At 38.6% G+C, this 10,233-nt stretch overlaps 1 pseudogene; it reads right to left on the bottom strand.

The window, feature by feature from the left end:
• Window positions 1–8,443: 8,443 nt before the first annotated feature.
• LOC119515289 lies at window positions 8,444–9,736 on the bottom strand (annotated as a pseudogene).
• Between the last annotated feature and the right edge of the window lie 497 nt (window positions 9,737–10,233).

Here is a 10,233-nt window from a genome sequence, read left to right as displayed (position 1 = left end):
TAGATATTTACCGATTTCTCTTATAATTTCTTCTTTGACCCACTGATTGTTTAGGAGTGTGTTTTTAACCTCCATATATTTGTGAAAGTTCTGGTTCTTTGGTGGTTGATTTCTAGTTACATTCCATTATGGTCAGAGAACATGCTTTGAATAATTTCAATCTTTTTAAAGTTATTAAGACTTGTTTTGTGCCGCAGTATATGGTCTATCCTGGAGAACATTCCATGTGCGCTAGAGAAGAATATATTTCCTTCATATATTCTTTTATTTGGGATATAATGCTCTCTATATGTCTGTTAAGTCTAATTCATTTATCACATTGTTTAGGTTCTCAATTTCCTTATTGATTCTCTGTCTAGTTGTTCTATCTATAGAAGAGAGTGGTGTATTGAAGCCTCCCACTATTATAATACGTAGAAATGTCCATCTACTATTCCCTTCAGTTTTGCCATGTTTGTCTCATGTACTTTGGAGCTCCTTGATTGGGCGCATAAATGTTTATGATTGTTATTTATTCTTGGTGAGTTGTCCCTTTTATTAATCTATAGTGTCCTTCTTTGTTTCTTATGACATCTTTGCATTTAAAGTCTGTTTTGTCTGATATGAGTATAGCTACCCCTGCTTTCTTTTGGTTGCAGTTTGTGTGGAATGTTTTTTTTCCATCCTTTCACTTTCAATCTCTGTGTTTCTGGGTCTAAGATGAGTCTCTTATAAAAGCATATCAATGGATCATACTTTTTAATCCATTCAGCCAGTCTGTATCTTTTAATTTGGGAGTTTAATCCATTCACATTCAAAGTTATTACTGTAAAATCAGTTCTTGAACCGATCATCTTATCCTTTGTTTTTTTTTTTAATTCAGTTTTTTTTAGATATATTTACATACCATACAGTTATCCATGGTGTACAATCAGCTATTCACAGTACCATCATAGTTGTGCATTCATCACCCCAACCTATTTTTGAACATTTTCCTTACACCAAAAAGAATAAAAATAAGAATAATAAATAAAAGTAAAAAAGAACACCCAAATCATTCCACCCCACCCCCCGTCCCACCCTATTTTCATTTAGTTTTTGTTCCCATTTTTCTACTCATCCATCCATACACTGGGTAAAGGGAGTGTGAGCCACAAGATTTTCACAATCACACTGTCACACCATGTAAGCTACATAGTTACACAATCGTCTTCGAGAATCAAGGCTACTGGGTTGCAGTTTGACAGTTTCAGATATTTCCTTCTAGCTTTTCCAATACACTAAAAACTAAAAAGAGGGATATCTATATAGCTCATAAGAATGCCCTTCAGAGTGACCTCTCAACTCCATTTGAAATCTCTCAGCCTCTGAAACTTTATTTTGTTTCATTTCGCTTCCCCCTTTTGGTCAAGAAGATTTTCTCAGTCCCACGATGCTGGGTCCAGACTCATCCCCAGGAGTCACATCCTGCATTTCCAGGGAGGTTTACACTCCTGGGAGTCATGTCCCAAGTAGAGGGGTAGGCAGTGAGTTCACCTGCCGAGTTGGCTTAGCTAGAGAGAGAGGGGCCACATCTGAGCAACAAAGAGGTTCTCTGGGGGAGACTCTTAGGCACAATTATAAGTAGGCTTAGCCTTTCCTTTGCAGTAACAAGCTTCATTAGGCCAAGCCCCAAGATCAAGGACATGGCATACCAAATTGTCAGTCCTTAATGTTTGTGAAAATATCTGCAGTAACCCAGGTGGGGACATCCAACATTTCCACGTTTTTCCCCAGCTCCTCAGGGGGGCCCTGCAAATATATTTTTATTCTCTGCCCAAATTGCTTTGGGATGTATTGCTATTTCACACTAACCTTTAAAAACCTACCAGATCTCACTTCCTATTCAAAGTTCCATGTAATTATGGTGTTTGAATAAACTGACCATACAAGTTAAATTATTTAGTGTGTTGTGGAAGATATATATCCTTCCCTTGGTCTCACACCAAAGTTGAAGTTTTAAAACACAGTCAATATTGTCCTTTACCCTTTGGCCTGATTTGCCTTAGTCCGAACCAGGTCCGCTTCATTCATAACTTGAATTGAAGTCTGGACTCTTTTTCAGCTTTTTTAACATTTGCTCTATGTGCTAATACTGACATTCATAGCTCCCGAGGTCTAGCTTTGAGTTTCACATGTCACACAGATGCCCAAAGTTCCAGAGACCAACTAGGTTATACACAAAGGGATTGGCATCTCAGAATTTGGAGATAGCTATTACAATTCAGGAATAGATGTGACTGCTGTAAGAGCTTACAATCTAGAGACATTTGCAATAAGTATTCCCCTGATAAGCTGTGCTCTAATATTCAATTTTCAGAGTTTACACTTTGTAGTTATTCTATATTGGTGAGGCATTATAATGTTTATCTTTCTGTTTCTGGCCTACTTCACTCAAAATGCTGTTCACAGGATCCATTCACTTCATTGTGTGTCTCACAGGTTCAGTCCTTCTCACAGTTGCTAAATATTTCATTGCATGCATATACTACAGTTCACAATTCTGTTCATCGGTCGATGAACACTTAAGCCACCTCCACCCATTGCAAATCATGAATACTACCTCCATAAACACAGTGAGCAAATATCCATTCATGTCCCTGCTCTCAGATGTTCCAAGTATATACCCCATAATGAGGTTGCAGGACCTTATGGCACCCACATACTTAGCTTCTTGAGAAACCACCACACTGTCCTCCAGAGAGGCTAAACCATTCTACTTCCCCACCAACAGTAAATAGGTACATCCCTCTCTCCATGTTTCTCCAGCACTTTTATCCCTAATTATATTTTTTCCTACAATTTTATAGAGATATATTCACATACGATATAATCATCCACAGTGTACAATTGTTCACAGTATCATCATATAGTTGTGCATTCATCACCACAATCACACTTGAACATATTCATTACTACAAAAAATAATTTTTGTTAAAGAATAATAAAAAGATAATAAAAAAAAATACCATACAATACAATAATAAGGTCAGACAACACCACCACTATAAGAATCCCATATCCCTCCCTTGTATCCCCCTCTCATACAGATTTAGCTTTGGTGTATTGCCTTTGTTACATTAAATGGAAACATGTTACAGTGTTACTATTAACCATAGACTCTTTGCTTTGATTATATTTTTCCCCAATACTATACCTTTTTCAACACATTGCAAGGTTGACATTCATTTGTTCTCCCACATTTAACAAGATTTTTCTATTTGTACATTTAGTCACAATCACTGATCACTCTAGATTTCACAAAGTTATACAGTCACAGTCTTTATTGTCTATCTTTTCTTCTGGTGTCATACATGCCCCTAGCCCTCTTCTTTCAGCTTTACTCACAGACATCTTTGTTCAGTGTGCTTACAATATTGTGCTACCATCACACACTATTACGCTGTCCATTTCTGGATCTATACAATCAATCCTATTGAACATTCTATACTCCTTCAGCATCAAATCCCCAATCTCTACCCTCTTTCTATCTCCTGATAACCTGTGTTTCAGTTTTTAACTCTCAAAGTTTGCTGATTAATGTTAGTTCATATTAGTGAGACCATACAGTATTTGTCCTTTTGTTTCTGGCTAACTTCGCTCAACATAACATCCTCAAGGTTCATCCACGTTATTGTATGTTCTCTGACTTTGTTCTGTCTTACAACTGCATAATATTCCATCATGTGTATATACCACAGTTTGTTTATCTACTCATACATTGATGGACATTTGGGCTGTTTCCATCTCTTGGCAATCGTGAATAATGCCACTGTAAACATTGGTTTACAAATGTCTGTTCATGTCTTAGCTTTCAGTTCCTCTGAATATATACCTAGTAATGGAATTGCTGGATCATATGGCAAATCTATACTTAGCTTCCTGAGGAACTGCCACACTGCCTTCTAGAGTGGCTGCACCATTCTGCATTCCCACCAACAGTGAATAAGTGTGCCTCTTTCTCCACATCCTCTCCAGCACTTGTAATTTTCTGTTTTTTGGATAATGGCCATTCTGGTAGGTGTGAGATGATATCTCATTGTGGTTTTAATAGCCAGTGAAGTTGAGCATTTTTTCATATGTTTTTGAGCCATTTGTATTTCCTCTTCAGAAAAGTGTCTGTCCATGTCTTTGCCCATTTTTTAATTGGGTTGTTTGTCTTTCTGTTGTTGAGTTGCAGGATCCCTTTATATATTTGGAATATTAAACCCTTATCTGATACGTGGTTTCCAAATATTGTCTCCCATTGTGTAGGCTGCCTTTTTACTTTTCTGATAAAGTCTTTTGATGTACAAAAGTGTTTAATTTTGAGGAGATCCCATTTATCTATTTCTTTTCTGGTTGCTCACACTTTGGGTGTAAGGTCTAGGGAACCACCTCCTATACAAGATCTTTAAGATATTGCCCTACATTTTCTTCTAAGAGTCTTATGGCCTTAGCTCTAATATTTAGGTCTTTGATCCAATTCGAGTTAATTTTTGTATAAGGTGTGAGATAGGAGTCCTCTTTCATTCTTTTGGATATGGATATCCAGTTCTCCAAACACCGTTTATTGAAGAGGCTGCTGTATCCCAGTTCCTTTGGCTTGACTGCCTTATCAAAGATCAATTGTCCATAGACGTGAGGGTCTATTTCTGAACACTCGATTTGATTCCATTGGTCAGTATATCTGTCCTTCTGCAAGTACCATGCGGCTTTTACCACTGTAACTTTGTAATATGTTTCAAAGTCAGATAGTGTGAGACCTCCCACTTTATTCCTTTCTCTCAAGATGTTTTTGGCTATTTGGGGCACCTTGCCCTTCCAAATAAATTTGTTTATTGGCTTTTCTATTTCTGCAAAGTAAGTTTTTGGGATTTTAATTGGTATTACATTGAATCTATAAATCAGTTTAGGTAGAACTGACATCTTAACTATATTTAGTGTTCCAATCCATGAGCATGGTATGTTCCTTCATTTTTTTTTTAATGTCCTATTTGAATTCTTTTAGCAGTTTCTTGTAGTTTTCTCTGTGTAGGTCTTTTGTGGCCTTGGTTAAGTTTATTCCTAAATACTTGATTCTTTTGGTTGCTACTGTAAATGGAATTCTTTTTTTATTTCTTCTTCCTGTTGAATATTTCTTGTGTATAGGAACACTGCAGATTTTTGCATGTTGATCTTGTAGCCGGCCATGTTGCTGTATTCTTTGATAGTTCTAGTAGCTTTACTGTAGATTTTTCTGGATTTTCTACATATAGGATCATGTCATCTGCAAAGAGTGAAAGTTTTTCTTCTTCCTTTCCAATTTGGATGCCTTTTATTTCTTTTTCTTGCCTAATTGTTCTAGCTGGAACTTCCAACACAATGATGAACAACAATGGTGACAGTGGGCATCCCTGTCTTGTTCCTGATCCTAGAGGGAAAGCTTTCCCCATTGAGTATGATATTAGCTGTGGGTTGTTTCTTATATTGCCTTTATCATATTGAGAAAGTTCCCTTCTATTCCTATCCTTTGAAGTGTTTTTATCAAGAAAGGATGTTGAATTTTGTCAAGTGCCTATTCTGCATTCATTGAGATGATCATATGGTTCTTCCGCTTTGATTTATTGATGTGGTATATTACATTAATTGATTTTCTTGTGTTGAACCAGCCTTGCAAACCTGGAATAAATCCCACGTGGTTGTGGTGTATAATTGTTTTAATGTGCTGCTGGATTCAATTTGCGAGTATTTTGTTGAGGATTTTTGCATCTATATTCATTAAATAGATAGGTCTATAATTTTCTTTCTTTTTTTTTTCTTTGTAGTGTCTTTGTTTGCCTTTGGTATTAGGGTGATGTTGACTTCATAGAATGAATTAGGTAGATTTCTCTCCTCTTCAATTTTTTTGAAGAGTTTGAGCAGGATTGTTACTAATTCTTTCTTGAATGCTTGGTACAATTCACATGTGAAGCCATCTGGTCCTGGGCTTTTCTTCTTTGGGATTTTTTTTTCTTTTTTTTAATGCAATTTTATTGAGATATAGTCACACACCATAAAAACCATTTGAAGTATACAATCGCTGGCTCACAGTGTCATCACATAGTTGTGCATACATCCCCACAATCAATTTTAGAACATTATCATTACTCATTTCATTATTCTCACAATAATGTGCTACCATCAACTCTATCCATTTTTTGGGGGAGCTTTAGATGACTGACTCAGTCTCTTTACTTTTGATTGGTTTGTTGAGGTCGTCTGTTTCTTCTTGAGTCAATGTTAGTTGTTCATGCTTTTCTAGGAAGTTGTCCGTTTCATCTAAGTTGTCTAGTTTATTAGAATATAGTTGCTCGTAGTATATTCTCATTATCTCCTTTATTTCTGCAGGGTCAGTAGTTATGTCGCCTTTCCCATTGCTGATTGTATTTATTTGCATCCACTCGCTTGCGCGCGCTCTCTCTATTTTTTTGTTATCCTAGCTAGAGGTCCATCAATTTTACTGATTTTTCTCAAAGAACCAACTTCTGGTTTTGTTGATTCTCTCTATTGTTTTCCTGTTTTCAATTTCATTTATTTCTGTTCTAATCTTTCTTATTTCTTTCCTTCTGTTTGCTTTGGGGTTATTTTGCTCTTCTTTCTCTAATTCTTCCAGGTGAACAGTTAATTCCTTCATTTTTGATCTCTCTTCTCTTTTAATATAGGTGTTTAGAGCAATAAATTTCCCTCTCAGCAATGCCTTGGCTGCATCCCATAAGTTTTGATATGGTGTGTTTTCATTTTCATTTGCCTTGAGGCATTCACTAATTTCTCTTGTAATTTTCTTCCTTTACCCACTGGTTGTCTAAGAGTTTGCTGTTTAGCCTCCATATATTTGTGAATTTTATGATCTTCTGCCTGTTAATTATTTCCAACTTCATTCCATTATGATCCGAGAAAGTGTTTTGTATAGTATCAATATTTTTAAATTCGTTGACACTTGCTTTGTGACCCAGCATGTGGTCTATCCTAGAGAATGTTCCATGAACACTTGAGAAGAATGTGTATCCTGCTGTTGTGGGGTGTAGTGTTTTATAAATGTCTGTCTAGTTCATTTATCATACAATTCAACATCTCTGTTTTCTTATTGATTCTCTGTCTAGATGTTCTGTCCATTGATGAGAGCAGTGTACTGAAGTCTCCAACTATTTTTGTAGAGATACCTACTACTCATTTCAATGTTCTCAGTGTTTGCCTCATGTATTTTGGGGCACTCTGGCTTGGTGCATAAATACTTATGATTGTTACATTTTCTTGATGAATTGACCCTTTTATGAATATATAGTGTCCTTCTTTGTCTCTTAATTGTTTACTTCTGAAGTCTAATTTGTCTGATATTAATATAGCTACTCCCACTTTTGCTGGTTGCTGTTTGCATGAAATATCTTTTTCCAACCTTTCACTTTCAGCCTATTTTTGTTCTTGTGTCTAAAGTGAGTTTCTTCTACACAACATATAGATGGGTCTATTTTTTAATCTATTCTGCCAGTCTGTGTCTTTTTATTGGGAAGTTTAATCCATTAACATTTAGTGTTATTACTGTAAGGGCAGTACTTTTTTATACCATTTTGTGTTTTGGATTTTATATGTCATATATTATTTTTTTCTCTCTCTCTTTTTACCCTTCCTGATAGTCTTCATTTTTACACTCTTCTTCAAACCTCTCTCCCTTGTCTTTTCCTATCTGCCTGTAGCACTCCCTTTAGTATTTCTTGTAGTGCCAGTCTCTTATTCACAAACTCTCAGTGTCTGTTTGTCTGAAAATATTTTAATCTCTCCCTCATTTTTGAAGGACAGTTTTGCCAGATATAGAATTCTTGGTTGGCAGTTTTTCTCTTTCAGTATCTTAAATACATCATACCACTGCCTTCTCACCTCCATGGTTTCTGCAGACAAATGTGTACATAGTCTTTTTGAGCTTCCCTTGTATGTGATGGATCACTTTTCTCTTGCTGCTTTTAGAATTCTCTCTTTGTCTTTGACATTGGACAATCTGATCAGTAAGTGTCTTGGAATAGATCTATTGGGATCTATTCTGTTGAGGTCCACTGTACTTCTTGAATCTGTAATTTTATGTCTTTCATAAGAATTGGGAAATTTTCAGTGATTATTTCTTCGATTATTCTTTCTGCCCCTTTTCCCTTCTCTTCTCCTTATGGGACACCAATAATACTTATGTTCATGTGTTTAATGTTGTCATTCAGCTCCCTAAGAGCCTGCTTGTATTTTTCCATTCTTTTCCCTATCTGTTCTTTTGTGTGTGTGATTTCAAATGTCCTGTCTTCCAGTTCACTGATCCTTTCTTCTGCCTGTTCACATCTACTTTTGTATGTCTCCCTTGTGTTTTGTTTTTTTTTTTTTTTTTTTTGAAGATGCAGAAGTTTTTATTGGTCACCGGTTCCCCAAAGGGCACCCTGCTTCTACTGGCTCAGGGCCTCAGAACTTTGGTGTCACTGGTCTCAGATACACTTTGCCATCCACAATCCTGTGGGTGATGGTCTTGTGGATGGTTTGCATGGAGTTGCTGCTGCCCAGGGCATTGCTGAGACTGAAGTCCTCTCTGTCTTCTAGCAGGTGGCAATAGGTGGCAATCTCGGTCTCCAGCTTCACCTTGATGTTCAGCAGGGCCTTGTACTCCTGGGCCTGGCACTGCCCCTCTGCCCAGGTCTGTGCCAGCTCTGACTCCAGGTGCAGTAGGACCCCGTTGAGCTGCTCCATCTGCAGGGCATAGCAGGCTTCCACCTCCCACAGGCTGTTCTCCAGGCTGGCTTTAAGGTTTCTCATGGAGTCCATGTTGATTTCCAAGGACTGGACAGTACGTCTCAACTCCGTGAGTGTCATCTCGGCAGCTCCTATCTCAGTGGACTGAGAGGTGACCACTGTGGTGCTCTCTTCAATCTGCTGAGACCAGTACTTGTCCAGCTCCTCTTGGTTCTTCTGAGCCAACTCATCATACTGGGCTTGGTTGTCTGCCATGATCTTGCTGAGGTCCTGAGACTTAGGGGCATCCACCTCCACAGTCAGCCCAGAGCTGGCAATCTGGGCTTGTAGGCCCTTTATTTCCCCCTCATGGTTCTTCTTCATGAATAACAGGTCCTCCTTGAGAGCCTTGATCTCAGTCTCCAGTTGTAGCCGTGACATTTGTGTCATCAATGACCTTGTGGAGCCCATGGATGTCACTCTCCACAGACTGGAGCATGGCCAGCTCAGTCTCATACTTGACTCTGAAGTCATCAGCAGCCAGCCAGGCATTGTCAATCTGCAGAACGATGTGGGCGTTGTCCACAGAAATTTCAAAGATCTGAGACCTCAGTTTCTCGATGATCTGGAAGTAGTGGCTCCAGTCCCTGACCTAGGGTCCCTTCTTCTCCAGGTGTTCCTGAATTTTGCCCTCCAGTCTCTGATTCTCAGTCTCCAGGCTCCTCACCCTGTCCAGGTAGGAGGCTAGGTGGTTGTTCAGGGCTTGCATGGTCTCCTTCTCACCCTGGATGCCCCCCATTCCCGCCAGACCCCGGGCCACCCCACTGGCCAGGCCCCCAGACTCCCAGCCACCCCAGGAGCTAGAGGAGCAGGACATGGAGATCCAGGAGCCTGAGCCCCCAGCGCCCACATAGACACTGGCCGCCCTGCTGGCTAGCCAGACCTGGTGGCTGGGCAACTGGACCGAGCCCAGGGATCGGTAGTTGGTAGAGAAGGTGGTTCAGCGGGTGGTGAAGCTCATGTTTTCTGGGGAGTAAGGCAAGAGGCCAGGACTAGGGATATGGATGCAGCTCCATTGTGTTTTTCATCTCTTCTATTGTGCCTTTCATTCCCATAAGTTCTGTCATTTGGTTTTCCAGCTTACGAATTCTTCTTTATGGTCATCCAGTATCTTCTTTTTATCCTTCATCTCTTTTGCCACATTTTCTTTCAGCTTGTTGATTTGGTTTAGAAGATTTGTTTGAACATCTTTAATTAGTTGTTTCATTTCCTGTATCTCAGTTAAACTGTTAGTTTTTTCCTTTGGCTGGTCCGTATTTCCATGTTTCCTAGTATGGCTCGTTATTTTTAGTTGTCTAGGCATCTGATTTTCTTGATTAATTCTGGAGCTTATTTTCACTCCTTTACCTAGGGTTTTCTTTTTGATTGGCTTTCTTCTCTATCCTTTGCCATTCAATTCAACTTACTGTAGACCTTCTATTTAGTTGATCAGAAATTTTCACTTCTTGTTTATCTGGT

This window comes from Choloepus didactylus, chromosome 19 (genome assembly GCF_015220235.1).
Source record: "Choloepus didactylus isolate mChoDid1 chromosome 19, mChoDid1.pri, whole genome shotgun sequence".
Classification (NCBI taxonomy): domain Eukaryota; kingdom Metazoa; phylum Chordata; class Mammalia; order Pilosa; family Megalonychidae; genus Choloepus; species Choloepus didactylus.
This window is presented reverse-complemented; position numbering and strand designations above follow the sequence as displayed.